The sequence below is a fragment of the Anabrus simplex genome, chromosome 6, assembly GCF_040414725.1.
Source record: "Anabrus simplex isolate iqAnaSimp1 chromosome 6, ASM4041472v1, whole genome shotgun sequence".
Lineage (NCBI taxonomy): Eukaryota > Metazoa > Arthropoda > Insecta > Orthoptera > Tettigoniidae > Anabrus > Anabrus simplex.
Window position 1 is genome coordinate 161,983,717 of NC_090270.1, and position 26,547 is coordinate 162,010,263.

The following is a 26,547-nucleotide window of genomic DNA, read 5'->3' on the forward strand; positions in this document are numbered from 1 at the left end:
CAAGTATTATACTTAATCAGCTACATGGACATTTCATATCAACAATTACTACATTTTTGGATTCAACTGCAATATTTGGTGGACTTAGAAAAATTTTTTTTTTCCTTTCAAGAAGTAAAAGTTTTCCTTCTGAAATCAACTACTACAAGCATAAAGACATTACATCAAAAATTACTACAAAGAATTTTGAAACTGGATCCAACCAATTTAAGAAAACTTGTTTGTAAATCCTTCTGCAATTAATTTCTATATCAACATCATAACTTGGACCTTGTTTTGAAAAAAATTTGGTGTTCTTCGGTGTCTCCCCTTGGAAGGACTTTTTGGGGGGGGGGGGAGGTCTGTACCGGGCGGTACACCTCCACGCCGATAATTCAAACATTGCACCAGTTGAAACTCCTCTACTGGAGGAAGCCTGAACTTTAACCACCATGTTAATTCTAAAGTTTCTCAGAAGATGTCGCTATTGTAAATTTTGAAGAGTTCTGAACTGTGTCTTTTTCGATTTATATTTGTTTTCTCTGTAGTGAGAAGTGTGAACATTCTCTTCTAGATGGCACTACTGAAGAACTACAATTGTGCACCCTGGTGCGAAGTGAAGGAACTGTTTTTTGAGAAATTTTGTGTTCATAAGTTTGTTCTTCGTTAAATCTCTTTCAGTCGTTTTTTGGGTTGGCAGTATAACCCTTTCTTTCCGCTTGTTTTGAATTTAGCCAATCCCGAATTTCTTTAATTAAATTTTGACCAATAATGTGTCTCTTCTCCGATATGGATATGTTGCTTGATCCTAGCCAATAAAGTTGAGGGGGGTGTGGGTTCTCATTCATGAAACGTCTCGAATTTTCCGCGAGGATATAAAAACTGCTGATTTTCTTGTCTCCTGGCCACTTCAGTAACATCTTTCTTAGTGTGATTATGTAGCAGGGGGCGGGAAGCGCCTCTTTCTTCTGGCGGCAGTTCATCCATCAGGTACTGGCCTTTTAATAACTTCTTTGCTTGCTAGCTCAGCAGTTTAACCCTCGGGGCAGGTTCGAAACTTTTATCATGTAACCTTCCTTTAAAATGTAAAAGACACTTGGTATAAAATTCTGTCTCTTTAACTACAAATTGGGATAGAGAGTGCCTAACTCTCTCGAGCTCCCTCTCATATTGTTTTTGAGGTGACTACGTTTTCACAACCGTTTTTCTTCGTTTCATAATGTAATAAAGTTTTCCTATCATGTCACCTCCGTAGTATGGGATTAGCCCTTGCATAAGCGGCCTAGAGCCAAATAGGTTTTTAAAAAAGATGTATTAGGAGTGCAAGTTACGCCTCCACTCAAGTTGGTATTTTGGTGCCATGTAATTGACCTGTTTCTTTACTTAATAGGCCTCAGTAGATTGGGTATTATTACCCCTGTTCTTATGTGCCTGGAGGGCAGCTTAAAGGTGGAGTTTGGTGTGGCCTTTGGATAGGCTTGAACTTTAAGAGCGGGTTGCTCTTTCTTAAATTTGGTTTCTGTGTGCCTCAAGCAGGCTTAACTGGTAATTGGGAGCTAGTGCTCCTTGGCATGATTGGGGTTTTCTGCCCCTTTGTCGAACCTTGTTCATAAGTAAAGTTGAGCTCATTGCTCAGGAATTGTGAATCGGGGGCTCGAAGCCCAAAATCCATTAATAAACTGTAATTGTACATTCTTAACTTGTTGATATACCACTGTGTTCCTGTTATACTTGTTATTTCTTGATCTCGAAAAGAAAATATAACCTTGTTAAATTTTAAATTAATTTTAATTTCGTAAGTTGAGACCTATTCATCCCAGCACCTTCTTTCACCTCTAACTACCACGGATAACTCCGTAACATTGACAATCTAGTGACAAGCCTCAACCGAGCAGAAGAAGTAGAGGAATTTGTTTACCTTTCAAAGACAGATTTGACCTTCAAGAGTGGTTAGTCAACCAGAGACAGCTCTCCTCAGGAGTCTACGCTGCTTGGCATTTGGTGGAATTGCCAAAATGACACTTTGAAGATCAATATGGATTGGTGGAGGAAATCATGTGAAATTGAAAATATGATGAAGAGGACTTTTCTTTCAATAATTTACCGCATTTTCGATCCAATTGGACTAACCATTCCAGTAACGATTAGATTGAAATTGTTAATTAAAGAGTTATGGACCAGAAAGTTGGGATGGGATGAGCCTATTGACAAAGATACGCGATGGCAGTTTGAGAAGTGGTTAAAGGAATTGCCTCACATAGGAGAAATCAGGATGATACTGAGACATATCATATTGTCCCAGGTACATTTATTTGGATATTGCGCAACCCTGTGGTATCGTTACATTTGAAAGACTTCATTTGCGAGGCAGTTAGCCAATGGCTTTATTCTGGACTGCGCGCTGATGGAGGACAGCCGGTAGCTAGGTTTGAATCGGCCTGTTATTTAAAAGTTTGAACAAGCCTGCGGGTAGTGTCACGGCATCGCCTAACGTGCGGCAAGTTTGAAGTAAGCCAATCGCAAGTTGTGAGAGCGTGGCCTACGGTCATGGTGAGTCCCAAGGCAATTTCTCCAGATTGCCAATTTCACCCATCGCAGTGCTGACTTACTAGTTTAATGTGGGAGAAGTCTGATATATAACCTGTGTTCCACGGTTTTGATATATATAATGAGTAGCAGTTGAAATTAGAGATCCATATCTGTTCACATTTCGGCCAACTTCAACCTAAATATTAAATGTGTGTATGTTCCAACGGTCGTGTGCTTTGTTTTGAGAAAGCAGTTGAGACCTCGAGCCATAGTCGACTGGGGAACCCCCGCTTTTGAATGACACTGATGTATCTATAAAACTAGCAGTGGCTAGGGGAAGCGTGGTCAGTCGTCAGTTATTCGTTGTTCAGAAGGCAGTCTCCATGTCAGTCATGATTGCCATATTCTTTGTCTGTTATCTAAGTACTACAGTGACACTATTTCTATATAACTGTGATAGTAATGTTACGAACAGTGAAATGTTATTCAAACTGTATTAAAATGCAACGTCCTGGTGTGAATTACATCTGAAAAATACGGGAGTCATAATTCCGTATGTGTGGTAGTTTCCTCTACATGTGTGACGCTTCGATATTATGCCGAGTGCAGTAGGTACCGCGTATGTGAGAACTTGGCAGACAAAAGGACAGTAGCCATGGATACCGGTATAAATCACGTGAACTGAATTAACTGTGCTATATGCCAATATTTATCGGGTCGGTATCGGTATCGCGATCACGGTGGAATCGTGTCCAAGCATCTCGATAATTGCTCTTGTATATGAACTGATCCGGGACATATTCCATTGCACATTTATCCTGAACAAAGATTTATTTCATATCTCTTTATTTGTGCTAAGCAATATCGGCTTAGGTAGTGTGCGCGTATACAAGTGAGCAAGTGTAGAATTATCATATTTTTATCCATTTTAGGAGTGTTCTTCTGCAAGGACTACAATGGAATCTACATGTGTTGTTAATCTATGTTATAACGCCATCCAATGTTGTATCATGGCTGAGTAAGTCAACTGAAGCTGCAGTTATGCAGATGGTGTGAGAACTGAGATCAACAAAGCTAAGTGAATATGTCATTATTATAAGCATGTCTGAGGCAAAAGGAGTCGGTTTAGTTTGGTCCAGTTTTGAGTTTAAGTTAACATTAAATGTCAGCTCATTAGAGCTGAGCTATGATATTTTCAATTATGTAGTTGGAGATCCAGGGCAAATGCATGCTAGTGCCCTTATTTACTTCTTTGTTTAATACATTACTTTAATTATGGGTAGAGGGTTGTGAATAGGTGTAGCTAGGTATGTGTGTGTATGTGTTTTTATTTTCAGAGTATTCCAACATGCTCGTTTTAAGTGTAAAGCAGGAAGGTAGTTTCTTCATTAACGAGGCAAGGCTGTTTTATTATTGTGGGACAATTATTATCAAAGAACAGTGTAGGCATATTTTATTTATATGTAAATGTGCATTTTCACGTATATATTCTCCGCCAGAGGAGCGCCAATACGTCGTCGTGAAGTTAGGATCTTTTAATGAGGAGGGGTGACAGGAGATCGGGGAGGAACATAATGCGAGTGTTAAGAAAGGCAGTTATCGCATGATATATAATGAGGGTGTTAATTGTGGAATTAAATGCCTGAGAAGGTGGCAAGGAAGGGAAATTATAAGCGAGAGCTGCTTAGAAGAAGGATGGGCTTGAATACGCCTAGAGATTCCAAGATAAGAGTCAGGAATCGAACTCCCAAGCTGCTAGGATGGAAGGCCATGTGTGACTTCTTCTTTGAGAGAGATCTGTGCGGCCAATACGTAGAGATATGAAGACGAGATGTTTCTGTTGTTACAGAATATTTTATGAACAGGAGAGATAATTAGTTTTTTCGCAGTGAAGCAGCAGTTATTAACAGAGAGAAACCTTCCCTTGCTGTGTGAGCCCAGCCGGCTTTGGACCGCCGTGAATGTAGGTAAACACTCACACCCCCGCCTGTGTCTGGCCTGCCTTGCTCGCTTGTCAGCCCTCTGTAAGATAGCATTCTTGATGTTACAGGTGTGCGGTAGTCCAGTGAAAGTCACCAATTACCCCAGAAAGGCGACCATTCAGCCCGGCCTAGACTGGGTAGTGCATCTCGTGCCCTGATTATGAAGAAGTGCTTTGCCTGTGTGTATATATTTCATTTACCTTATGATTTTGCCTTTGTTTTCCTGGATGATTGATTGTTCTTTTATGTGCCATGTATATATTGTCATGTTTATTGTCCTTGTGCAGTGTCAACAATATGTAATTATTTGCATCTTAATTTAGCCCGGAGCTAATTTTCTTGTGGGTATTCAGCTTCATGCTGATCATTTGTGACAGACTGGATCTGTCAGTAAAAGCTGTATAGTATATAAGATTAGGAACCCTGGATTTTACTTTCTTGTGATTAATTAATTTGTGTATGTAAATAGGTGTATATACAGATTGAAACTAGCGTGACTTTCTTTTGTTGAAGCATAGCTTGTGGGCGGTCGTTATCGCAATCCCTCTTCGGGATATCGGCATATTCATTTGGCGGCGTTGTTCTAATTAACGATATAGATTCGGCCAAGATTTAATTATGCTTTTATAATTTGTTTCTTTTATTTGATTGGCATCTGGACCGACGAATATTGTTTATGTTAACTTGTAATTATTTCTTATGTGCATGGCACTTAGTGTTATTTGTATGACAGTTTGCGTCATGTTTATATCTTATGTTATCATTTGATTTTGGATAGTATGAATATTTAATCATGTGCTTAAGTGAATAAATCTATTTTACCCCTAATTTGCCTCTTATTCACAACAAATGCAACTGTTTCCCATTCATATATACCTCTGGTATTTAATTTACGCCCATTTTTGACCAAACGAACTGCGGAGCTCACCAACTTTGGCCTGGCATATTTATATCTGGTGGATGGGAACGGTCAATACACCACCTCAGCAGCGAGGAGAATATCTCACTGCACATATTCTGTGATGGAAGTCAGAACGCATATGCAGCTGTTGTCTTTATCAGGAGTGGTTACTAGGAAGTGTACATAATCAGTTAGCGGTAGCTAAAGCAAAAGTAACCCCGCTTAAATGCCTGACCATTCCTCAAGTGGAATTATTGGCAATTCTTATTGGAGCTCGTCTGCTGAAATCAATTCAAGAAAGCCTAGGTTGGAAAGTAGTCCCTGTTTATTGTTGGACTGACTCAAGCACTGTACTAGCCTGGATTCTTGGCAACAAAGACAAAACTGTATTTGTTAGGAATCGAGTGAAGATGATAAGGGAACCCACTGATGCACGAAGACGGAGATACATACCAGGCGATTTGAACCCCACAGAACTACCCTCAAGAGTATGTACTGTCGCACAAGTGATTGAATCCAAATGGTGGAAAGGGCTGGGTGGCATACTGAAGGAGAAAAAAACTGGCCTGAATCTCATATAAGCTAGGAATTACCAAATTAATATAAACTTATTACAGTCATTCAAAATATGACATGGCTGAATCACCGATTCAGGAAATATGAACAAACTGTGTGGATGATGGGATGGATCTTCAGTTTTCCCAACAACTGTTGACGCAATAAAATAAAAAGAGGTCTGTTATCGACAAGTGAAGTAGCTGCAGCTGAAGATAAAATTGTTCTGTTCATTCACGCAGAGTCCTCCGAATTCCCAGACAGTCAGAGACTTTAGAATTTTCAAGTTCTAAGATCAAAAGGGCATAATTAGACTCAAGACACAGGTAGTCGAACGTGTGGACAAGGGTCCCTCCAAACTACCAACCTTGCTGCCTTCCGAATATCCGGTGGTCAAGAGGTATGCGGAAGAAGTGCATTGAAAAAAACAATCGTTCCAGTCCAGCAACTCTTCTACGTTTGTTACGCAAGAGATTCTGGATCCTTACGGGACGCCAGTTTGTGAGAGGAACCATCAAGAAATGTTATTTGCTGATATTCTTAAACAAAAAATTTAAGACATTCAGTCCTCTCCTTTGCCTGAACTTTGAGTTAACGATGTAGCCGTATTCAAAGTCATCGGATTAGATTTTGTAGGACCTTTGTATCTTCGTGATTTGACAAAGACACGGATTGCTGTATTCACTTGTGCTTGCTACCGGGCTGTCTATCTGGAACTAGTTCCGTCTATGTCAATCGAAGCATTTATAAGAACACTGAGGCGTTTTTATCGCGCAGCGTGGTTGACCTAAAGTGATCTGTGATAATGGCACAAATATTTGAGGAACATGCAATGCTCTGGAAAAGTTTAAATTCGGATCAAATTGTTATATACAGCACCAGGGAATGCATAATTTGGAGGTTCAATCTGCCTAGAGCATCATGGTGGAGAGGTTTCTGGGAACGATTGGTGAGCCTGGTGAAGCAAATTTTATGGAAGACGCTGGGGAAGGCTGCTTTGTCTAGGGATGAACTTTATACTTATCGACTGTGAAGCAGTGATCAATGCAAGACCATTGACTTATACAGCAGGAGATAATAAAGATCCTGTTCCAATGATTCCATCCATCCTATTACAAGAAGTACGAGAGATGGGAGTGCCTGACCTGGACTGTATTGAGTCTGCAAGCATCACTCGGAACATTTGGTATCTGCAAAGACTGAGAGTAGAGCTAAGAAGATGTTTCTGTTCAGAATATCTGGGTCAGTTAACTTGGACAAAGCAGCGTGAAACTAGAAAGCCTATACTTGGTGAGGTGGTAATAATAGGATCAGACAATCAAAAGAGAATGGCCTGGCCTTTGGCAAGAATTGAGCATCTCATCCCAGGGCGAGATGGAAGAGTTCATTGTTCAACTAAAGACTAGCAGTGGAACTGTTGTATGTCCTACACAGACAGTGTACCCCTTGGAGGTCTAGTCTAGTGCCGAAAGTTACCAAACAAAAACCCAGTTCAAGGACGAGGATGATGATGTGTCCAAATCCCCTGAAGAATTAAAGACAAGAGCAGGAAAAAAGTGGTTCCTCCTATTCATGGTACACAAGAGAAAGAATCCACTTAGCATACATTGTTGTTCATTTACTCTCGATGTCTTGATAATTTCCAATTTTGAGAAAATTGTATGTAGCCTATGTTGAAAATTTTGTAGATGTTAAGGTTTGCAATGTTTACTCCTTTGTATAAAAAATGATTAGGGTTTATTATTCCGTGTATTGGTGTTAACATTTTGATTGTGAATACTGAAAGCTGAATAAGTTGTTACAGATGATGTGTATTTACGACCTACAACACTGTCATTAACTAACATAAAACTGAAGTACTGGTATTGGAAAGGAACAAACAAGTGTACATCAAGTTATATTTATATAAAGATAGGAACATTGAAAGAAATACATAATAGGATAAACACAATGAGAGTCAGATTGGAAAGAGGGAGAAATAGAAAGAAAACAAATAGATTATGACAATCTCCACATTCAAATATATGGGCTCTCTCCATATCAATTTCTCCTGTTCTTCTACATCCATTTCTTCTCAGCCCCTGACAAGCTCATTTCTGCTACCTGGCTGTATGAAAATGAGATGACTGTCATTATCCTTTTGTGTTTTCCTTGTATTTCTCCTCCTTCCCACACCAAGCTGTCATTGTGCTTAGGCCTTCCTTTCAATGTTCCTATTTTTCTGTATATCACTTAACATACATATGAGAGTTCCTAGGAAACTGAAGTTTCATTTTAGATTATACAGATTTACATACTCAGTTAGAAAGTATATCTCAGTGAAATCTCTCTGTAGGCACACACTGAGGAAAAGGGGTCTACACACTTTAGGAGATATGAATATATGATCTTCAATGATCTATTGTATACAGTATAAAACAACAGATTCCCTCTGTGAAGACTGGAAAGCAGACTGTCATATTGCAGTTACTCTATTTATTGGCCATGGCAGTCTTTTGGGTTCATGCCTTGTGAAGGGAGATAAACTGTAAAAAACTATATGTTCTATGAAGACTTTTCTCCATCCTCCCAAGAAAATCATGACTGACTCTGCTCACAGCTTGTTGAGAGGTCCATTAGCTATACTCTCTGATTTCCAGAACATCAGGATTGCTTGACATAGTTGTAAGTAAATGTTCCTGGCAGTATGACTGTGGATACTGTACCTCCCCTACAACTACAGCATCTCTATGTGGAGACAGAAAAGAGGACCACCACACTGCAGTTGTGCTTTTTATTCCTCTCAATTTCTTAGGAACTGCAATAACTAACCTCTCCAGGACTGCCAAGCCAACATGGTAAAGATGTGCTCAGCCACCTGGAAGTTAATGAGTTTCAATCTCCTTCAGAAGTTGAAAAATGTACAAATGTTATTTCTGCTAGTTATTGAAGGTTGTACTAATGCTGTATATAGGAGGCTTTTCGATAATGCATGGAAGGTAAAGGAATAGGACAGGGAAGGAGGTGGCCATTATTTAATGTACAATCCCAGCATTTACCTAGAGTGACGGAAAACCTCCTATAGTGCTGCTGATGGTGGGGTTCGAATCCACCATCTCCCAAATGCAAGCTCAAAATATTTACAAATGCAATCCCTAAATGGCCCTGAGGTCCACTCAGCCAACATCAAAAATGAGTAGCATGGGGGCAAAGGCAGCCGAGCATACGGTTACCACTCCAAAAGCCTTCATCGCCAGTATGGAGATGGCTTTGCTTGGCCAGAACACCCATCGATGTAGGTGGTCAACAGTACAACTTTGGTCTACTGATTCATTTCTCTAAGATTCTGTGTAGTTTCGAGCATTACTGAGATACTTGTCATATGAGAGCACCAATTGTTAATTTTGTAAAATGAAGCTACTAACATGAAAACTATGTGGTCGTAACTTCCTTGGTACTGTCATATCCATTGAATTATCAAACCTTGCCAAATACTGGAGCAAGTCAGTTCTTACAACTATCTGGGCACAGTAATTTCTGAAGGTACTAAGATCAAACATGAAATCAATAAGAGAGTTCAGAAAGCCAATATCATCTAATACCAACTAAATCAGAGTTTAGTCAGCAAGAAAGAAGTGTCACAGAAGACCAAGCTTCAGATCTATAAGACTGTGTTTCTCCCCACTTTACTGCACGGCTTGGAGACTTGGATTTTATATAATTTTTTTTATCTTACATATACATACTGAGGTAGTAAAAGAGACGGTGTAAATCCCACATAAGATAAACTTATGTGTGGGCTTCAAAAATACAATAGCTAGATTATGTACATCATGGCATCTAGTGAATATCATTTATTCCATTATCATTTTGGTGATATTTGACTACAGTAATTTTATGAATTGTTTTTCTGCATTTGGTGTAATGAACAGGAAGCTGGAAAGGAGGGACATGGGTTAAGGAGAAGGTTAGTTTCTTAGTAGAGAGGAATAGTGTGCTAGTTGATTTAAATATTATAATGGAAATTTATAAGTTGATCTACTTTGTAATGAGCCATGTGAATAGCCTTTTCTTCAGGGTATTGTATTGTATACCCGTGGCCCTAGACAACTTAGATTTCTTTGTCCAAGTAAAGTGTTCCGGCGTGGCATACTTATTCCAGTTCTGTCTTGCAGCCGACTAGAGGAAAGAAGAATGACAGCAGAGTAACAAGCTCAGAAATGAAATACCTACCTCATTATTAACAAGGGGGGATAGAGTAAAGAACAAAGCTGTAACTGAAAAGCTTGAGGTGACATCTATAGTGGATAATATTGACAAGAAATCACTCAGATGATTTGGTCACCTGGTCTGTATGGATGATGAGAGGAAATTTAAGCAAGTATTTGAGGCTAGATGTGAAGGAACTAGAAGAAAGGGGTATCCACAGATGAATTGGTATCAGATGGTTGGTGAAATTGTGAAGTGTGTTGTGTGTTGGGTATTCAGCCTAAAGGCTGGTTTTGATCCTCCAGAGTTGTACCAACAGCTATCATAGATAGCCTAGGCATAACTGAAGAGGCATACTAGGAAAATGAGGAGTGTGGTAGTTTCCCATTGCTTTCCTCACTGAGCCAGAAGTTGCTATTACATATCAGTCTGCCAAGCCCACTGAAATGCACACACCAACCAACCCTATGAGTGACATTTTCACACCATTCATAACAGGGACCAGCTGCAAAAGGAATGGTATTACTAATATCGCTCATACCTCGGTCCCTTTCATATCGCCAAAGCCAAGGATGAGACTGAGACAGGTATGAAAGTAACAAATTTATTCTAGCCCATACCAGAAGACATAGTGCACTGTAAACACTACAACTTGCCAGCAAAGACATAATTGTGAAGTACTGAGGTAAATACCCAAACGAAGTAAGGCAACTGGAACAGGACAGAACAGAGTACAGAAGATGGTTGGAAGGCCCAACACCAAGAGGTAGAAGCAAGCGGTAATGAAGAAGTAGTGTAGCCTATGATACGTAAATTAGCATTTTTTTAAACTGCAAGGCCTGATGCTAAGAGGTAAAAGGGAATAGTAAAAGAGAAGTAGTGTAGCGTATGGTATGAAAATCAGCATCCTGCAGGTTGTTATACAAGGAAGAACAGAAGAACGTAGGAGTCCTGGTAGACGACAAACTCTATGGATGAAGAACCTCGCAGACTGGTATGGGTTGGACACGATGTCTCTGTTCCGTGTCGCTGCATCCAAATTCAAGATCGCCATGTTGACCAGCAACTTTTACTAGAAGATGGCACATTAAGGAGAAGAAGAAGAAGAAGAAACTGGTCAGTTGGGAACAAAGTTAAGGGGATTAAATATCAGATAGGAAATACAAAACTGGCATGGGTAGATCATTTCAAGTATGGTACTTAGGATGTGCATTCTCCAGGAATGGTATTGCATTACAGTAAGTTATGTGAAATTGAAACAAGATATAGCAAAGCTAATGAGGTGAACTCTTTGAAAAAATTATTTTCAAACTGATCTTGTTTCAGCCCAACTTTGCTGTACAGGAATGAAAGCTACATGGATTCAGCATATCTTATTAATAAGTTAGAAGTAACAGATATAAAGGTGCCAGTAACAAGAATGATTCTCGTTACAACCTAGTGAGAACAATGACAAGGTGCTATGGATGAATCGGTGCATAAAAACCAATGTTGTGGTGGGGACATCTGAGATGAACAGAGGAGGATATGTTACCTTGGAAATTAGAATTGATCATGGAAAGTAAAAGAAGCAGAGGAAGACCAAGGTGACGATGGTTAGATTCAGTTTTTCACTATCTAAATGTAAGAGGTGTGGAACTAAACAGGGCCACAGAGCTAGCTGAAAACAGAGGATTACTTAATTTCCAAAAGCTTTCAAACCAAATGCTGAAAGGTGTAACATAAAGAAGAAGGGTGTATGTATGAGGGGCATTAAAAATATAAGTTACACATGTCCACATCTGCCTGCAGGAACACTAGTGCTGTAGTACTGGTAAGAGGTGCATCATAGTAAACAAGTGAAATGGCACGTAAATTGGAACTGCACTCCACAGTTGAAGTAAACAGAATGGTACACCTTTTATGGGCAAAACATCACAATTGCACTGAGATTCTGCATGAAATTGTGGCAGTGTAAGGACCAAATGCAATGTCAAATCCTGATGCCAACAATTCAAACAAAGGCACACATACATCAGTAATGCTGATTGTGTAGGAAGGCCATCAACACCAACCATAGAAGACAATGTCCTGCAAATTGACACAAAGGTTCACAGCAATAGAAAAGTATGAATCACAGATTTTGCAAAACAGACAGACATCTCAACAGGCAGTGATTATGCCATCATCCCACAACAGCTGGATTATCAAAGATTGTGCTCATCTAGGGTTCCATGATCATTGACACTGTATTACAAAGCAGTAAGGTTTGTAGCTTCTCTCGACTTCTTTCAGTGTTACTCTGTTGAATGTGATTTCTTAACCACATCATTATAGGGAATGACACACGGGTGCATCATTTCACTTCCGATATGGAATGGAGACACACATCCTTGCCAGTGCAAGGAAAAATTCAAGGTTACACCATCAGTAGCAAAGGTCATGGGCACAGTTTTTTTTTTTTTTTGACTGAACGAGTTGTTCACACAGAGCTTACGTTATATAAGTGAAAAACTAGTATATTGGTTCCACCTAGTCAATACCTATAAGTTTATTTACAATTCAAAGTTGTAAAAACATCAGCTTACATAACAGAGCGCAACCATTAATGCAGAATTTTAGTGCCCAACACTGAGGTTGTAGGCCAAAAACAACAAGTAGCAAAGTTAAGCAAAGGCACAGTTTCCATTCATGACAATGCAACACCACACACAGTGCAGGTACAGCCCAAGCTTTGCTTTAATGGTTTTGATAGGTGGTGTGGCAGCATTTGGCACATAATCTGGATCTTGCACCATGCAATTTCCATGTGTTTGGCAAGCTGAAAAATATCCATGTGGAACAAGATTTGCCAACAAGGTTCAAACAGCATTTCTTCAATGGTTTCCTGACCTAGGAGAAGATTTCTATCATCAGGGAAATGAACCATTGGTAGAACATTCTACCAGGTGTCCGCAGAAACTGGATGGCTATGTCAAAGAATAGTGTGGTGTATCTGTGTCCCTTTGCATAGTACTTCATAACTCAAGGAAATTCACTGACCACTGCCATAATCATGTAACTTACATTTTGGAGGTGCCTTGTTTGTATGTATGAATTTATTTATTTATTTATTTATTTATTTATTTTTTTACCATTTATTCCTGCCTTTGCTGGCGGGACCTAGTGTTTACAGTGCACTATGTCTTCTGGTATAGGCTAGAGCAATTTTGTTACTTTCATTGATCTGTCTCAGCTTTATTCTTGGCTTTGACAAAATGAAAGTGACTGAGGTACGAGTGATGTTAGTAATGCCATTCCTCTTGCAGCCAGTCCCTGGTATGGATGGTGTGAAGATATTGCTCATAGGGTCAGTTGGTGCATGCATTTCAGTGGGCTTGGCAGACTGATATGTAATAGCAACTTCTGGATCGGTGAGGAAAGCAACGGGAAACTACCTCACTCCTCATTTCCCTAGTACGTCTCATCAGTGATGCCTAGGCCATCTATGACAGCTGATGGCGGAGCTGTTGAGGATCCTACCAGCCTTTGGGCTGAGGACTAAACATACATACACCATTTATTTCCAGCATGCCCTATTACATCACAGTAACACTATATGCTTGAGTAATCATATTACAAATGTAACTTAATGTTACATGTTATGATGTACAGAAACAAAAGAATAATGTAAACAAAACTATACTCTTTTTTCACAGTTGTTCAAATACAATTGAGTTTGTGAAAAGTAAGAACTGTTTAAAATATTTTTTTACTGATCTACTTTTGCTCACTGGCAATGACTCTGTACCTAAAATATCTTTAATTAAAATGCTTCTTTCTCTCTCAAGTAATTCATAATGAAATAATAAATGGTCAACAGTTTGACCACCGGCATTACATGGACATATGGGACTATCTAAAATTTTAAAACGATTAAAATAAGCTCTTAATTTTCCATGACATGTCACCATTGCGATGAAATTTAGCATTAAGTACTGTAAATATGTTGGGAAATTTTGTCTTTTACACTGGGAAAAAACAATTTTGTTACTGAATCCTTCATTCTTAGATTCTAATGAATGTATGTATGCACAACAATCCTTTCTTTTTGTATATACCTCATACCAATAGGAACGATAATACGAAATATAAGAGTAAGTATTAAAACACATTAGAGACGCTGCCCGTAGGAACTACGTGTGCATTATTTCAATGCTGCCGGCAGATCTCGGAGAATCCACGGGTGCCTTTTCACTGTGGCTGAAAATAGAAGCCACCATTTCAGCGAGATGTAACTTCATCCGACTACTGTTGCATGCTTCTAATAAGCGTAAAATGTACTACTAATGAGCATAAGTCAAGAGCTCTTGTCTTAAGGCCCTGATAACACAAAAGCATCCCTGCATAATCTATTGCTGCATTACTGTTCATTCTCAGCTGTGAAGTAAGTGGCAAAGTACATGCATGTGGACGGGAAGAAAGTGTGTTCAAGAAGCAGGGTGGTTTGTGTCATCCATACTGGATGTTCTTATGGAAGATTCAGGCTCTGAAACTGAGGATGAGGATGACAAATGAACATGATCATTCTGATGCTTCTGGCAAGTAAACTTAGATAATGAGCTAATTTCAAATAGGTGTCCAAGTGGGTTCTGTCAAATGGTTTTATACTGATCCCTAAATATTTGAATTGTTCCCTGGGTATAGATGACAACCTGCAGCAAATCACTGAAAGCCCATCATCAAACAACGAAAGGCAGAAAATCTAATTACTGGTTATAAACAAGGATACCAGTGCCAACTGACCATTTTATCGCATATAATGTACTTCATTTTTAACATCCATATTGACGTAATACTCAAGTCAAAATTGAGAACTTATAATCTTCATCTTCATAAATTTATATGAAATAAAGTCCGGCTCCATGGCTAAATGGTTAGCTTGCTGGTCTTTGGTCACAGGGGTGCCGGGTTCGATTCCCAGCAGGGTTGGGAATTTTAACCATAATTGGTTAATTCCTCTGACATGGGGTCTAGGTGTATGTGCCGTCTTCATCATTTCATCCTCGTCACGACGCGCAGGTCGCCTACGGGCGTCATATCACAAGACCTGCATGTGGCGAGCCGAACTTGTTCTCGAACACCCCTGGCACTAAAAGCCATACGCCGTTTCCAATTTTTATATGAAATAAAGCTGTACTATTAGGACAATTGAAAATTCATTTTTGTATACAGGAAAGAGTCATCATTTTAAATATTCCTGAAGTCTTTACAATCACAGCTTGAAATAAATTCAAAAACAATTTAAAACCCTGTAATTTCTGGAGGGTAGCACAATCAAGTAAGGCCATCAGCAATGTGTTAAAAGAATACTGTGATGATTCTTCTTCACTCCTTCATAATGGAACTAAGGATATTATAACTTCATCTGTACACTTTGTATGTTTCCAGTTTGTGGCAAATTTTCCTAAGACTGGAAATCATGGTATGTTCATTCATGTATTTGTTCAAGCATTTTCTAGTATCATTGAATATCTTACAGAAATATTTTTGTTGGCTTATAGTGTGGTATTCATAATGACGTACACAAAATGCTGTCAACTTGTGTACATGGATTTAGTTACAATTATTTACACATTAAATGCACATAACCTAAATCACTGCCATCACAACAAAACACTTCACTCTGTAAATTCAACAAGCCACCATTGCTAACAACTGCCTATCACGAAGTATCTTACATAGAAACTGCAACCACTGCATGTCAACTGCCAACTTTATTAAACCAATTCACATACTTCAAACACTTATTAGCACGACGCACATCTGATCAGAACAAGTCCTGTTAAACCATGACTCCTACTAAACAATAACCCGTCTCTACCATCAAGACCACCTCTTTACGTGCCTGGACAGGCTTCTAGAAAGATACATTTCTCATAAATTCTAGATTGCTTAAGGCCCAGATATAATTTACAGAATATTCTAAAGAGTTCTCGTCTACCGAGTGCCATTCTGGATGTTACAGTGTGTTTCACAATTCTGTAGTGGATTACAAATTATATATACAGGTAATAATAAATTATATAATATTAATTACAGGTTCTAAACTCACAAATATCTATATACAGCAAATGTTTCATGACGACATAACTGTTGTGTGTGTCCTCCGCACCTGAAGCTCTGCGCCTACAAGCTCCGCAGCCCGCCGCTTCACCGATGTTTCCAGAGCCTACGAGGTGACTGCACTGCGCCTGGCATGCTCGTCTGTGACGTCAGCCAGCGCTATATAAGGAGCAACATTCCTCGCATCTCCAGGACTACCCCAGTGTCCAACGACCAGACCACACCGCAAGTCAGACATGGAGGCATCCTCTTTAAAATGTGTTTGAACAGGTGGACTGATTTCTGGCTATGAGGTCTCACCTCTGGACATTGCCTCACTTTCCCTGATCCCCGTAGCCACGTCGAGCCCCGAGTCAAGCATTCTGCTACTCCCTCAAGTCCTCCCAGTGCTCCGACGTCAATCTTAGCATTCTGTTAATTAAGAATATTAATGCAACTTCATTGCAAGTCTAAGCCTAATACTAGCTTCCTGTTAATGCAAACTCTCGCTACGAGTTACACTTATTATTATTCAGCAGATAGTTTTCGACTATCCAAGGACATTCTCATTGGAGCAGACTATCTCATCAAGATAGGATTGAATGTGTATATAGGACTCTCACTCTGTATAAATGTATATACGCCACAGACCTTCAGTCTACCTTTCAATATCAGCATTAACTGCGTGCCATTAATCAAGCTTCAAGAAAAGTTTAGTTATATTTCTTGTAAATACTGTATAAAACTATTGAAGCAATAAACTTTATGTTGTGTTACTGTATACCCAGTTCCTTGTGTACAACAATAACCTCACAAATAATGCGATCGTAAACTAACAGTGATACTAATAAGTGGATGTACATCACAAGTCATAATGATAATAATAATATTATTATTTGCGTATGGACCCTGTTGGATCATGCTTTACATTTATGATTTGCCTTTCTAACTGACCATATTGCTTTCATTCTTTCACTGTGTGCCTGTTTCCTTTCTTCTGACCACATAGTCCCCAATCTTTTAGGGATTTCATTCTCTGGCTTTACTACCCAACTATTTATCTTGTGACGGTAAATGTTTCTATCCAGTATTTCTGATGGTTCTATCTGGGCCTTTTCCAGATCATTTTTAACATCTTGTATCCATGGTGCATTCTTCAGTTTTTCAGTATATGTTAAAATCTTGGGGGTTAGCCTTGAAGACAATAGTCTGTGAACGCATCCATAGAATTTCAGTCTTTGTTTCTTGACGTCTGCGACAATGTTGGACAGTCTTTCCGTTGCTTTGTGTGATTTGAGTCTATACCCTTCTTCTTTTTTCTCTGGGCCCAGAATTTTCCTCAAAATCTTACTTTCCACCTTCAAGATGTTTGCCAGATCACCTTTATTATTAAGTACCAAGATTTCACTTGCATACAGCACTTCAGGTTTAATCACCCTATTATAATGTTTGATTTTTGTATGTATGGACATTCATTTCTTGTGGTAGATGTCATGGTTTCTCCAATATGCTCTTTTGAGTTTTTGTAATCACTCTTTCTGTACTTCCTTTTCCAACTCTGCTGGTTCTAAATTCTCACCAAGACATTTAAAGTATGGAACTCATTTGATCTGCCCATATTTTGTTTGTAATTCCTGAATGTCGAATTTAGTGCACATAAACTTGGTCTTCTCGAATGAGATTTGTAGTCCAGTTTTCTCAGTGCATTCCTTGAGGACTTCAATCTGTTTGGTCGCTGAAATATCACTGACTGTTAGTATCGCTATGTCGTCTGCGAAAGCTGAACAACTGACCTTTATGTCATCATTCTTTAGGCCAAGTTGAATGGGTTTCCAGTGCTTCTGAACTTTCAATTCCTTCTCCCATTCTCGAATGAATTTGTCTAGAACAAGGTTAAAAAGCAGTGGTGACAATCTGTCACCCTGTTGCACGCCAGTCTTAATGGCAAAGGGCTCCGATCTTCACCCATGAATAAATAATAATAATAATAATAATAATAATAATAATAATAATAATAATAATAATAATAATAATAACAATAATTTGAGCTCAATACTTTCATTATTTTCCCATGGGTTGAAGAATATTGTTTTCAAGTTATATCGGTATATTACACTTGCGTCAATAGCAGCCTGTCATCACAACTTAGTACCAAATCACTCAACTTCAACTTCCTCATAGTAATTACTAGACAGATACTCAAGAGCAGAAGTAGGCCTACAAGTAATTCTTGTGCAGGTTCATCTTATGCAGAGATGATGTTCAGATTATCTCTAACCTTCTTTAAATAACACTAGCCAACATGATTTTTGCGGTAAAATAGAAAATATGTAATTCTTATGAAAATCGCTGCCCTGATTCCGAAAATGATGCTATTTTTTTCCTATCACGTCTAGTTTTGACACAATTTGGTGTTTTAGTATCTGCATGAATTCCTAAGATGTAATGTTGAGAGATGTTCTCGCGCAACTTTTTTTAGAATACAATTATGTGATTTGATTTGTTATTGTTTGCATCTTATTATAGGTTTATTGCTGTCTAAATTTTCATTTTGTAGTTGGGGATTTCCTGGTAAATTCATATCAAACTCCCCCAGATACGCAAAAGACCGCGAAGTATGTAGGATTAAAGACAAGACAGTAAAGCGTTTGTCTTTCATCTTAGACCACTTGAACAATCATACGTGTTAAAAGCCCCAGCCCTTATGCAGTGTTTATGATGGACTGATAAAGCAGTTTCCTATCAAAGATAACAGTCCAAAAGTATTATACTCAAGAAGATGAACTTGTATTTTGTACGGATATTTCAAATCTTCTACGTCGATTGAGAGAGAAAGAGTATGATCCTAGTAACTGGCGTGTTTTTATTGACTCTTCCAAAATAAGTTTAAAGGCCGTTTTGCTTCATAATACAAATGTTCTGGCATCCGTCCACTTGTACACTCCACAAAAATATCTGAAACATACGAGACCTTAACGTTGGTGGTTGAAAAATTTAAATATCTTGAGCATGGGTGGAAAATTTGTGGTGATTTGAAGATCATTGGATTGTTGCTGGGACAACAAAAAGGCTATATAAAATTTCCCCTGTTTCCTATGTGAATGGGATAGCAGGGCACGGGATAAACATTGGGATACAGTGAATTGGACAGAAAGGAAACAACTACAACCAGAATCCAAAAATGTCTTGAATGTAAGTTTTATTGACCGTGAAAAAATTCTACTTCCACACTTGCACATCAAATTTGGATTGATGAAACTGTATGTCGAGGCATTAGATAAAAGTAGCCTATGCTTTCAATATTTATCCACTAAATTTCCCTCATTATTAGATGCAAAAATCAAAAAAGGCGTATTTGATGAACCACAGATTCGTAAACAGATGAAGGATAAAATTTTCACAGACACGATGACCAAAATTGAGAAAGAGGCATGGAACGCATTCGAAGATATAATGACTAAATTCCTTGGCAACATTAAGGACCCTCAATACAAAAAATTGTAAGGAAAATGTTGGTAAAGTTTAAGGAACTCGGTTGTAATTTGAGCCTTAAGCTTCATTTCTTAGCTTCGCATCTGGATTATTTCCCTCTAAATTTAGGAGCTGTCAGTGAAGAACAAGGTGAAAAGTTTCACCAGGATCTCAAAGATGCAGAATGACGCTATCAGAGACGTTGGGATGTGAATATGATGGTCGATTGCACGAGACGATCCTTCTAGAGATCATTCAAGAACTTCAAAAACCCGGAAATTCCACGGAAAACGGGAAGAGATGGAGGTGTGAATCTAACCTGCACATAATGTAAGTAACAAAACTATGTATGTTTAACAATGTAATTTTTATTGAAGGTACGGTTATATTAATTTAAAAGCAACTGTACAGTCAAAACTAAATAGGCGCTTTATGCTTCAGTTTCACGAATTTCAATATACATTAAAAATTATTATTATTATTGATTTAAGCCCACTAAGGAGCGCTGGTGACTAGTTCTTCCTCGATGCTCTTCTTTGTTCCCAATATCTCTTGAGCCCTGCTGATAATTTCTCCTTTCTCTCCTGTGAAAGGGGCTTCCGACTTCTAGGAACTCTAGGTGGTGGGGTCCAAGACTGTACCATAGCACAAAATTTGGAACGATCTTCTATATCAATATCTGAAATCCCAGCCGAATCCAAGTCCTTCTGTACTTCATTAAGCCACAAGCTTCCAGTCTTGTAGCTTTTAACCAAAGAAAAGATCTTCTTGGTAAGCCTGTTGCTGTCCATTCGTTGTAGGTGTCCATAGAACTTAAGCCTCCTACGTCGCATGCTGGTATTGGCTGATTCTAACTGTCGATACAGCTCAGAGTTCGATTTAAGTCTGTAGGTTCCATCTGGGAGCAATCTCGGTCCATGAATTTTCCTGAGGATACGTCTTTCGGCTTTCTCTAGATCATCCATAGTGCCTTTTTTGTTCATCAGGAGGGTCTCTGAGGCGTACAAAAACTGTGGTCTGACAACAGTTTTGTAATGACAGATCTTAGCATTTTTCGAAATAATGGTTGTGGGATAGTTGGTACACTGCATTGAGTTTGTTACACCTTTCTAGGATGGATGTACCGTCTCTACCATTGGGGTGGACCCATTCACCAAGATAGCGGAAGCGATTGACTTTCCCAATCGTTCCACGTATGGTCGTCAAAGGGGGGTTACCGGGATGCCGAGTCCCAAAGTACTTAGTTTTGTCATACGATATGTGTAATCCAACCTTCACCGCTATCTCGTGCAGGGCTTCAATAGCAATGACAGTATCCTTAGAGTTGTTGGTTAGGATTGCAATGTCATCTGCGAATGCTAGGCACCTGATCTCAATCTTTCGAGTCCCGGCTCCAATGGCAACTGGTTTGATTTCTAGATTCCTCAGTGTACATTCCCAGTTCTTGATGACTTTATCAAGCACTAGATTAAACAGAATGGGTGAGAGGCCATCACCCTGCCGTACTCCAGTTTTTATCTTGAAAGTCCGAGATAGTTCTCCCCTGAACTTCACCTTAGATGTTGTATCCGTAAGAGTCTGTTGGATGAGGGTGCGTGTGTTGTAATCAACACCTCGTTCTTGCAGTACGGAGAAGAGTGTCTGGCGGTCGATGGAATCATAAGCTTTTTTAAAGTCGACGAAAACCACAGCGATGTTCATACTCCTTACTTGTTTTAGTTAGAGAATGGTTTTTAGGTTGAAGATCTGCTTGGTACAAGACCGTCCCCGCCGAAATCCTCCTTGATATTCACCAATCGTTCCATCACATTGGCTTTCTACATTGTCCAGTAAAATCCTTGACAGCACTTTGTATGCTACTGACAGCAGAGATATCCCTCGGTAGTTGTTGACATCACTGTGGTCACCTTTTTTATGTAAAGGGTATATGATAGCTGATTTCCAGTCATCAGGGATCCTGCCAGTCTCCCAGCAATCGATCAAGATCTGGTGTATGGCCTCTGTGATCTTATTTCCACCTGCTTTTAGAGCTTCCGCAATGATGCCATCTTCCCCGGGTGCTTTGCAGTTCTTAAGATGTCTGATGGCATTAGCAACTTGCTGCATTGTTGGTGGGTTAGATGGGAGGTGTATCTCTGGAGGATCTTCAACAGGTAATCTTTCCGTGGGCTCTTCGCAATTGAGCAGCTGCTCAAAGTAGTTTGCCAAAAGTTCCACGTTCTGGCTGTTGCAGGTGACCAACTCCCCGTCTGTATTCTTAAAGTGAAGACATTGTGGTTTATAACCTGAAAGTTCCTCTTTGAAGGCCCGATAAAAGTTTTTGGTGTTGTACATTTTGAATTCTTCATCTAACTTCTCCAGTCTTGACCGATCGTAAGATCTTTTCACACGTCTGATGGTCTTACTCGACAGTTTCCGCATCATTCTGAAATTCTCCCAATCTTCCTTTCGTTTAGTCGAGTACCACTTCGTCCACGCTGCGGCACGCTCATCAACTGCAAGATCGCATTCAGTATTCCACCATCTATGTCGTCTCTTCCTTCAAGGTTGTCCGAGGTTATTGGTCGTTTCGCATATGGTGGACTTCAGTTGGTTCCAGTCTTTCATATCTTTTTGCAAGATGTCGGTTGCAAAACGTTCTTTATTCTCCGACAGGAATTGGGGATCAATCCTTGGTGGAACTGTGGTACAAGGTATATTTCGTTTTGGCAGTAATCTGGTCTTTATTTGTGTGAAGAAATGGTCAGAATCAACATTCCATCCTTTACGAACTCTGACATTCATGATCTCTTTCCTGCATTTTACACTGATTGCAACATGATCGATTTGAAATGATCCTATAGCTGCGTTCGGTGATTGCCAGGTGGTCTGATATTTTGGCTTTCTGGGGAAAACTGTGGACATGATCTTCAACTGATGTAATCTACACAGTTCAATTAAGCACTTGCTGTTGGTGTTTGTTCGTTTATGTGCTGTGTAAGGCCCCAGTATATCTTGGTACTGTCGTTCTTTTCCCAGTTGAGCGTTGAAGTCACCTACGAGTATTTTGACATGGTGACCGGGGATCTTACCGATCTCGTCTTCTAGCATCTGCCAGAAACTTTTGACCTTTTCAGGGTTCTTCTCATTGTCATCATTAACTGGAGCATGTGCATTTACAATAGAGTATCACTTGTTGCCACATCTTAGAGATAACACAGAGATGCGTCCACTAGCTGATGTAAATCCGATGACAGAATCCATTATATCACGTCGTACTAAAAAAGCTGTACCAAAAATGCTGGAGCCATGTGTGTTCTTAGATGCTGGTTTCCCCTTGATTACTCTATAACCTTCTGACTCAAAAGCCACATCATCAGTAAATCGGGTTTCTTGGACTGCTGTTATTGCAATTTTGCGTTTATGCAGGATGTCCGTCAATTGCTTGAGTTTTCCGGTCTTACAGAGGGTTTGAATATTGATGGTTCCAAAGTGTGTGACAGTTTTGGGTCTCAGTAGGTTGGTGATATTGGGGAACTCCGACTTTCCCCGCACGATGAGGTCAGGCTCCCCAGAATCCGAAGGCCTGAATGCGCCACCATTGGTGACGGGAGATTGGATACTCCCTGGGGTAGTGACATCTGCGTTGTTGTTTATCATCGTATGCGAACTAGTAAAGAAATTTACTAGGGGTGAAGACTAAACGCCTTCAGGTTTGGCCACTCCGAATCTTATTCAGGAGCGTTGATTACAATGGGGTCGCCACTCCCAAAGGCATTTTAGAGCTACTGCCAGCAATTATTTAGGCCGCCCCTTACATGGGGAACAGACGCCCTTGCAGCTGCCCCTGACATGGGAAACAGACGCTGCTGATGCCAAGTGTACTTATATTATTCCCTAAGCACTGGGCTGCCTCTTCCGCAATCTCCACCATTCAGAAGTCCATCTTCTCTGCTGTAGATTCCGTTGAGGGCTTCACTCGTAACCCTGAGCTGGGACCCTTACCAGATGCTACACACCGGGTCAGTGTGCTCTGGGACTCACATAGGCAGGGGCGCCAATCCCTGGGCAGGGCTACCTCCGAAGAGGGTCCCTACCATACATTAAAAATATAATACATACTATCTACTTGCTTACAAAGCAGGCATTTATGTGTATTCAATGCATGAAAAATATGATTACGTTTTGTAAGCTGAAATTTACATTAATACATCACATTTAATCAATACTAAGTATCAACAAATTTACGTAGGAACAAAATAATATTTTGCAAAATTGCCACCAAACCAGACGTGATTCGCCAAAACTAAATTTTTCTCTAATTCTGCGTTAAGAAATTCATAAAACCCTCCTAGTTTCGTTTTTACTGCACAAAAAAAGTTTTATTTTGCAGGCTAGTGTAATTATTATCAGTGAGATATAGTCGCTTACCTTTTTGAATATCAGGCGATTTACGGCCACCAACGATATAGGCACGCCGAGCCCTGTCAAAGAAAGAAGGAAAAAGCCATTTAAAAATTTCTTCTAATAGTTTAGCATAATACCAATCATAAATTAGGCCTATACAGGAATATTACGTTGATTTACCAAAGGAAGTTCTAAAAAATCTATAAAATTGCATACATGAAACTAATTCAACAAAGGCTACAAGCAAGCCAATAAAGAGAGGAGGAAGCATACCTAACATTATAAGGGGATAAAGTTTGTATACGCACGTGTGACACAGTTCACACCTGCGACCCCACAAGTGTGGAAAATGTGGTAGACTAAGAAGAAGAAAAAGAATGAAAAATGAGCGTAAATGTTTTTAACATTTGCAATCAATGAATTTAAATTATGGTTTTCTTCTGGGAACTTAATTTTTGATAAGAAAAATGAAGTTTGGGTACAAGTTCAGTACAAGTCCTACACTAGCATTGTAAAAGCATGCTACAGCAGGCACAGAAGATGATGCCTTCTTATTCCAAGCACCTTATCCAGTGGTTCTGAGGATGCTACAAAATGTCAAGATAAATACTCAGAGTTTCTTTGTCTGCACACATCCTGCCTAGTGACAAAATCCATTGGCCTATTGCGTCAGGGATGCAAAACATACAGCCTCTTGATGGGAGTGCTTGTGGCAGACCATTGGTCTGGTTTTCAAGTTTTTATTGTTCCCTCTCTTTCTCTCCAGTCGTTCCACTCATGACTGAGTATCGTGACACAAGGACTTTGTTGTTTCTTTTATAAGCTGATACCATTCTGTACGTACTTGCATTTTCTGGACAGTAACTCTCCATGGTAAGTCCATGATCTCTCTTACTTGATCAGTCCAACGTTTTGCGACCCGTCATCGTGTCCTTATGCCAGAAACTTGTCCTTGGACAAGAGGTTGTCATCCTCTCTTCTCATAATGTGACCAAAGAATTGCAGGATTCTCTGGTACACAACTTGGCATAGACTTTCTTGTATTCCAATTTCCCAGATGACAGAATCATTTGTTCGCCTGGCTGTCCACGGTATTTGCAACATCCTTTTCCAACACCACATTTCAAAGGCATTGATTCGGTTCCTGTCTTTAGCTTTTATGGTCCAAGTTTCGCATTCATACAGAAAGATCGAGAACACAAGCGAATGGACTAATCTTTTCTTTGTATTCATAGATATTGCTGTATCTTTCCTAGTTGGTAATTAAACTATATGTGAAGAATTCTGAGAATTACAGCCAACAGAAGTGTTCATTTACCTGGTTACTTTGAAAAATTTGCTCTTTACATGATGTTTTACTGTAACGGTAATCATACATCTTAGGGCGACTCAGTGGGTTTTCACAAGTAGCAATGAACACTTTCATCTCTCCTACAAGTAATACAATATAAGATTTTTATGATCAACTTACTAAATTGTGTATTTTAAGCTCAGGACCTTTATTGAATATAAACCAAAGTTAGTTTGTGTAATCGTTATGCACGTTAGGTACCAAAATGAATTAATTTTTTTTTTAAACAGGCAATGTAAATTTAAATCTTATAGCAGTTGTATAGTAAAATTTAAAATGATTCCACATACTGTATATGAGTTGATTATGTGTGTACTGAAAGTATGGAAGATATTATGAGTACAATTTTGTGAATAATATAAATTTATTAAGAATGAGCTGTGTGTTTAATAGAAAAATTGGATGAGCTGTGTGTTTAATAGAAAAATTGTTAATGTAAATTTATAATACTGTATTTTAGAAAAATGTCTTCTTTTCTTTTTAATTTAAAACTAGCTGATGAAAACCACGAAGACAGTCTTTCTGAGAATCCTGTAGCGAAGCATGGGTACATCAGCTAGTTTTAAATTAAAGAGAAAAGAAGTCATTTTTCTAAAATACAGTATTATAAATTTACATTAACAATTTTTCTATTTAACACACAGCTCATCCAATTTTTCTATTAAACACACAGCTCATTCTCACCAGCATCGGTTCAGCATCAATGTTTGGGCAGGAACTCTTGGCGACCATATACTTGGACCAGTTATTATTCCACAAAGCCTCAACGGAGGAATGTACCTGGACTTCCTGCAGAATACTCTGCCCGGATTGCTTGAGAATGTGCCTTTGGCAATAAGACAGGTTATGTGGTTTCTGCATGATGGAACACCACCCCACTTCCGCATTACAGTTCGCCAACACCTCAACATCATCTTCCCCAGGCGCTGGATAGTATGCGGAGGCCCTGTTGCATGGCCTCCTAGATCATCGAACTTAAACCTCCTGGATTTTTACCTCTGGGGACATCTGAAAAGCATGCTGTATGCTGCACCAGTTCCTGATGTGCAGACCCTTCAACAGCGTGTTCACGACGCCTGTGACGCTATTCAGTGAAAGGCCTGAATGTGCAAAAGAGTGAGGCAATCCATGATACGACATCT

The 26,547-nt window shown here is 39.3% G+C and overlaps 1 long non-coding RNA gene across 1 annotated transcript in view; it reads right to left on the bottom strand.

The window, feature by feature from the left end:
• Nucleotides 1-26,547, bottom strand: part of LOC137501210 (uncharacterized) — a 68,657-nt gene that overhangs the window by 22,972 nt on the left and 19,138 nt on the right. The window contains exon 2 of the long non-coding RNA XR_011018415.1: nucleotides 24,079-24,131. This is a non-coding gene — a long non-coding RNA (uncharacterized lncRNA). The remainder of the gene's footprint in view (nucleotides 1-24,078; nucleotides 24,132-26,547) is intronic.